General features: G+C 32.3%; 1 pseudogene; it reads left to right on the forward strand.

Moving 5' to 3' along the window:
- LOC105617333 overlaps positions 1-7,838 on the forward strand; it is a 163,099-nt pseudogene that overhangs the window by 137,958 nt on the left and 17,303 nt on the right.

The following is a 7,838-nucleotide window of genomic DNA, read 5'->3' on the forward strand; positions in this document are numbered from 1 at the left end:
ATATATATATATATATATATATATATATATATATATAGAGTGTTGAATTTATCAATTGTTTTAATGCAAGATAACGATATTGAATAAGAACAATGACGACTTAACAAGATATACTGAGAAAAAAAATTGTTACAATTGCTATAATTTAATTATAATTTAACTATAATTTACAGTTTATTTTTTGCGCTAACTATGTATTCTTTTTATAGAACTAGAGATGTTAGAACTAGAAATGTTGCGTTGAAATGAAAGTTTATAGTACTACGAACTTTAAAATTCAAACAGCTGTAATGTTATTAAAATTTTTTTAATGCAATTTTATTTAAAAAAAGAGTTTTTTTAAAGCTTAAAATCTCTATTTTTCGAAAGATCTCTATGTCTTCTGAGTTTCTGTAACTCTGATAATTTTTCATGTAGAAAATTACGAACTGGATAGAATAAGAAAATTTTGTCTCACTTTGCATGCCTGTCATGTGAAAAAAATTTGTGAAAATGTTCGACTTTCTACCGTGAAAGTATAAAATTTTTCTTACAAAATTGATTTTTAAAAATATTTCTAAGACATTTTATTATTGAATTATCGTGGATTAAATAAAAAAAATATTTAGCTTTTGATTATTTAAAATCATCACGTTACAAAAAAAAAACAGATTCTTAAAGTTGAAATTTTGCTCTATTAAATAACATAATTGTAAATTTTTTAAAAATACATATGAACATGATACATGAAGTAACAAACTTTTATAATAATAATAATACGAACTTTTGTTACAACTCAATACATAAATTATTCTTATTACTAATATTATGACAATAATAACTATAAAGATAAAACTCCAACTATAATTATTTTACTATGCAATTATAATCAGAACTATCAAATACTTTTCTTTCAGTAGTAGAATTTTTTTCTAGTATTATTTTATACTAATTGGCGTTATTACTAATAAGGCCTAAATAGATTTCTTTAAATAGATTTAACGGTTTAATTTCTATTTGTTATAGTCCCCAGCATTGATGGACCGGTTTTCAATATCACGAAAGTGAACAGATTGCAGATGGGAGCGTACCTTTGCATCGCGTCTAACGGCGTACCGCCAACGGTCAGCAAAAGAATAATGCTCGTTGTACATTGTAAGTAGCTACTTCAAAAGTGTATTATATATAATTTATTCAATCAAGTGTTATTATTATATATTAACGTTTCGATGTTAATAGTTACTCCAATGATTTGGATCCAGAACCAATTAGTGGGCGCACAAGAAGGCCAGCAAATGACGTTAGAATGCCATTCTGAGGCGTTTCCCAAGTCCATCAATTATTGGACGCGAGAAAACAACGTCATTATAGCGAACGGTATGTTTCGTAAATATTATGAAACATTGTTTATTGTGAGATATAGTGTTTGTTCTGTAATTCTTAACGACTGTAACTGTAGTATTACAATCGTTAAGTTATGAGTTACAGAATAGGTTTCATATAGATGTTGATTCAATAAAAATCAGTATTCTCTTTTTATTTCAAGCTAGTTTGTATCGCGCATTGTGTAAAAATTTATAAATTTAAATTCTGTGTATAAATACTCCACAATCTTGCGAATAACAATGAATGAAGCAAAAATGCATTAGAAATCTGAAAAGATTTGAGTGCTATATGTGGAATGGAAAAGAGACCGGAATTATCACAGCGGTAGCAATAATTAGAGAGCGTTCGCCGCAGCAATGATGACATTAATTCGTTCAATGACAACGCTAATTCTTCCAACATCAGCAATAATTGCAATAGCAGCAACAATAGCAACGAGTGTATAGGTCGCCACTTCCGCGCGCACCGCATGCGCGTTCCTGTCATAATTTAATGAATGGTAATTGAACTTCGCTCCGTCGACATACTTAACTATGTTTTACTAGCCGACAACGCATGGTCACGGGTCTGGTTTGCTCATCGAATCCATTTATGTTGGTACACCAGAAATTAAAGGCTGCTACTGAACGAATCGCGTTCTGACAAACCTATTTGCTAGTGGCAAACTGGATTTTGTTTCCCAAAGCACGTATCCCACTCGATGTTCGGGAAAAAAAAAAAATATATACATTGCCATCGCGTCATATTCAATGTTGTGACGAATAAAACGCTAGTCCTGGGTATTATTCAGAAGTCAACAACAATTACACGTACTGAAAGAAAAGTGTTTGATATTTATTACTTGCATAAACATATATTAATAAAATAAAATAATTATGGTTAAAAATTCCACTTTTATATACAGAAAAACGATTTTACTGAATTATCTAAAAATTTAGATACAGATCTGAGAATAATTTTATTGGATTATTAAGATAATTATGTAGAAAACATAAGCTGATTATTAGAATGTCAAAACTTTTTGTAGTATTGCTCATTATGTTTGAGTGTTCTATATAATTGTCTTGATAATCCAACAAAATTATTTTTTATAGCTTTGTATTTATCTGAATTATTATATACTTTAATAAAACCATATAGTTACAACTATAATAATAGAAATAACATTTATATAATTCCATGTCCAAAAAGATTATAGTTCTATACATACATATCTAATCATAATTATTTACTTGTAATTATTTCCTTACAATTATTTCCTTATTAAATTATAATTACAAATACTTTTCTTAGTATACATTCTGCCGCCATAATAATTAATTTGTATAGAGCGTTACACAATCAACGATCTTGTCTAACGCAGGAAGTGATATTTGCGGCCGCAAATACGCAAACCACCTAGACGAAATGTGGCAAATCGAACCTGACGGTGTACGCGACGCATCGGGTACGTCGGTGCGTTACTGAAAAGCGGTCCGCACATGTGCGCATAATTATTTCGGATAATTAGACACGACGCTGCGCCGAGATAGCATGCGTATGGAGTAATGCACCCCCTTCGGATCCATTAATGCACGCGGTTCGACCGGCTTCGGTGCTGCCGCGCCGTCACCGCCGGGATTCCGCAATGTGGATGTGCAGGAGACGAGGGTAAGAACGGGCGACGTCGACGGCGTCCGCGCCGTCGCCGTCGCTGTGTCTGCAGCTGCTAATCGCGCAGCTAATTAGGTTAATTTTGGATCGCTTCTGCCGGCGCACCTGCGGCGCAACGCCGAGCGAACGAGCGGGCGTACGAGCGAGCAAGCGACGGCGTTTTGCTACCGGTGATCGATGGCCCGGAAACCGGTGCGATTTCCATTCGTGACGCCGGCGGAGATTAATCTTTGTTTGCCCAGCTCCGAGATTTTTATTTCACAGGCTGGTTTTCCGAGGTGAAATGGCGCGGCCGCGCGCTCCCCGTCGTGGCTGAATGGTTTCCGCTTATCTACTACAGAATCTGGCCCTGAATAAACCACGTTAACAACGATCGCGGGTGACTTATGGGAATGTCACTTTTTACTGTGGAGTGACAATGCACGATAAATGCTACTGAACGTTAAACGCGGCAATATGCACAAGTTCGCTAACCACATTCTTCGGAAGACTGCGTTAAACTTCAACGATTACGTTTGATTGAATACAATTCACATTATATAATTATTTAATTATATAAAGTAAATGTTTCCGATAATTGAATATGCTCAGTGATTGAAGAATCAACAATATATTTGTAATCAATTAAGATATTTGTTAATAACAGCAAGAAATGCAAACTAAAAAGAGGAAATTAAATATTTTGTATAAAAATTGCTCATTGCAATCACATTTTTACTCATCTTCTTATTATTTTGAGTAAAATAGTGTTTACATTTTCGAATTTTTTGAAATATTGTATTATATTTAATTGTTTACTTAAATATGTAATGTGTTTTTTTGTATTTTAAGAAACTGAAAATTAAATTTAAAACATTTCAGTTCAATAATTAGTACAATCGGTATGATATTATAGTTAACACCTGAATGATGATTTTTATATATTTTACTTCATAAAGTGAAAAAAAATTATAAATTATTTAAATTTGTAGAGTTTTTTCTAAAAGTAAAGTCTTTTTCCAAAATAAAAATCGTTGATTTCTCAAAATCGCAGGTATGTACATATTGCGAAAAATTTTTTCATGCTGAACACGATGCCGTTGAATTTGCATATCTCATCAATAGCACATCTCATTTCAAGTAAAATAGCACGAAATGTTTTTGGCCAACATTTTTAACATTTTTTTACAAAGAAATAAAAACTTGTTTCAAAATAAAATTTGTGGCATTTAAAAGTATATTGTATAAAGAAGAATTATATGAGAACTTTCAAATTTTTTGTTATGATCTCGCATACGACTTATTTTCATCAAGTTATGGCTGTTTGAATTTTTAACTTTCTGTATAATTACGCATTTCAATAAAAATATTTTTTCTTTTTGAAGTGCCATAATACGTACATTTCAAAGATTTTTTTGCACTAAACACAATGTCATCGCGTCGTCAGAATTTATATAGTCATCAGGATTTTAAGTAAATTGGGGTGATTTTTGATCCATTTCACCTAAATTTATTTAAAATCCCATGCTACGTAAATTTTTGTTAACGACATCGTGTTCAGCATGAAAAAATTTTTCGTGGTAATATGTACGTACTATGATATTTTGAAGAAAATGAACACCGTAATGTAGAACTGATCATATCTTTTTATTAGTTAGTCATTGGGACATTTAGATATTTTAATTTATTGTGTCAACATTAGCTGCAATTTAATATTACGGGAAAATTTTCAGACATTGCAAAGTACAGAAACTGTACGATCTGAACCGTCTATAATGGGAATAAGATTATATAGTAAGTCGCAAACTATAAGAAATTTACCAATCATATTATTCTCTTCACATTCAACTATCGATTTCTTACAACTAATTACTATATCATATTAAGCAGCGTTTGCAATGAAATTTTAAGATGTAAAATTAAGATGTAAGTTAAGCTTAAACCTTAAGTTGTAGAAAAATAATCAATTATAATCGATTATTTTCTTCAGGTTCGACTATGATTAATCAATTTCTTGCGACTTAAAGCTTAAAGCTTAAACACTTTTACACCTTAAAATCTCATTGTAGACGCCGCTTAATTTCTATTGATGGTCTTTTAGAAAACACTCGCAAGTAGCGTGTCGGTGTTTTCTGCGTTCAACGTTTGATTTTCAAAATGGAATGAAAATCTCGTAAAATCAAAGGCGATCGCTTCACAGCTTATCTACCAGTCCCACACCCGGATGGAAAGCACACAAATTACGAATGGGCTAACTGTCAAGTTATCTTGCATTATATTCCCGGCGTCAACCGCACATACCCCCTGCTGTTTCACTGTAACGGTTACGACATGCTTTACGATTTAACGTTTCCGCGGATACGCATTGCCCGCTAATGCGAATTCAGCGCGCGTGACTCACGCACGATCAGATATCGGGTTGCGCGCAACGACGCGGTAGGCCCCGACAGTCATCTGCGTGCACCGATTTTGCCGTGCATCGAATCGGCCATTCATTGGTAACATGGCACGTGGTGAATAGCGTGCGCAAAACACTGGACCCCCCGATTCCCAAATCGATTCAAATATTCACTCGGCGAGGAAATTGTTATTCGCTTCACGATTTTCCATTTTTTTTGTGAAAAAAAAGTTGGCAATAGTGTTGTTACGCGTTACGCAGGTATCTCTCTGTTAAACGACGCGATAACGATATATATCTACATACTTGTTTGGAGGTAAAAAACATGTACGCTGGTGAGCAATTTAATGCAATTTGAAACGAACTGACCTCCGGTTTGCGTTCAGCTGTAAAACGCGATTCACTTCGGAGGGAATGGGCATGTTGGGAAAGGGCGTGTCGTGATTATGAGAAAATCGCGATTTGGGATTACTATATAACGTGCCACATGCGAATTCTCGGCTGAAGCATTCAAATTTCCGCAAAGCGCAAAAGTTTTACTGATGTTGTTGAAAAAAATCTTTTTCCTTGCCAGCAAAACGTCGCATGCTTATAAAGCTCTGCGAGAATATCCGGCGCCGAGAAATTCATGAATTTTCCTATCCGAGACTTCGAAAATTCTAAGTTTCGTCAAGCATTTCCAGTCACGCAGTTCAATCGACAAAAACGTTTACGTATAGATATCGCACTACCCATTCTCGTGAGAAGGCAACTCGTAAAGCGACGGAAAGTACAGTTCTATTATGCTGCTATATAGATGGAATCACGTGATGGAAATAGCCGTAATATCGTTCACAGCAATGCGGAGATATATGAAAGACTTGGGAAGTCTAATATTTATATATTATATATTATATATTATATATTATAAACGGAGAAAAGAAAGATTTAATATATTATTTATATTTTTAATATATTATTTATTGAAAAATTGGCGATCATTAATTAAAGATATGAAACAAAATCAAATTTGTTTGCATTCCGATTCGACATATCTTCATTATTTTAGTTATTCTTTTATAATGGAAAAATTATATAAAATATTTAAAGTTCTAAAGAATGTTTTTTACAAAATTTTTTATAAGAGAAACATTAAAAATATTAGATTACTTTTTTTCTTAAAGTAGCTATCTTTATAATATATAATATAATATCAAACTTATGCATTACAATTTGATATCTTATTTTATTCATTGTTTTATAATGAAATGAAAAATAATATAAAATATCTTAAATTTCTATAGAATACATTTTTTAGAAAAAAAATACTAAAAAATATTAAATATTTTTTTCGTCAAAGTATATTTATGACTACCTTATAGATTTAATCAACTTTAAAAAAAAAAAAATATATATATATATATATAATCTAGATATTCTAGCCATAATTAAGTTTATTTTTTCAAACCTTTTCAACCATCTTCTAAAATAATCTACAACTCACATACAGATTTGAACAATGTCTTTACAATCGTAATTCATTTTTTTAAATTAATGTAATGTTAATTACATTACTAAATATAATGTCTATTTACTTTCAAAGAAGAGTATTAAGTAAGATTAAACTTTTAAGTAGTTTTACTAGAATATTCTTAAATTTAATTATATAGTCTTAAACTTTTGATTAACAGTATATATAATATATATATTTATATCTTATATAATATATATTTACAAAATATATAAACAATATATTAGCAAAATTTTTTTCTTTTTCTTTAGCTTTCTTTTCCTTTCTTCTTGTTCTAATAATAACTTACAGTAAACATTTTTCAAATAAACTTATTGAATATTGCCTTGAAAAGTTTTTTACATAATATGTCATAATAATTAAAGAGCGATATCATTGCTCATTAACTAGGATAATATTGCCACTGTTGTTTGTGCGACATATTTTAATAGAGAATGAGACAACAAAATTATTGTTATAAATTTAGGCTTCGAAGGATATTTAGAGGGTGATGGGGAATTTAGGATCGGCAGTATTGTTGACAATAGGATTACGCCGTAAATCAGTGCCTTTGGAAAACATAATCTGTCAGTAGGCAAACACACGTTACGCGCGCGTCGACACACCGATTCATTTTCAGCATAGAGTTCTCGACGGTTGGCAATTACGCGATATTTAACGTTTCTCGCTCGCCGACGCCAGGTTTGTGTGCATCAAATTAGAGCCGTCGGCGCTAAACTCATTACAGGGAGGGGCTTTGCATTTTTTTATATTCGTGGCCGAACTGTGTGCGTCCGTTCTGCTTTTAAAGGAATTCCCATGACTTGTAACTCTCACCGCGCGACAGTGCCGAGTATAATTTCTCTCTCGCAGAGAAAAAGAGAGCGAGAGAGTGAAAGAGAGAGAGAGAGAGAGAGAGAGAGAGAGAGAGAGAGAGAGAGAGAGAGGAGAGTA

Source organism: Atta cephalotes (genome assembly GCF_000143395.1).
Source record: "Atta cephalotes unplaced genomic scaffold scaffold00012, whole genome shotgun sequence".
Classification (NCBI taxonomy): domain Eukaryota; kingdom Metazoa; phylum Arthropoda; class Insecta; order Hymenoptera; family Formicidae; genus Atta; species Atta cephalotes.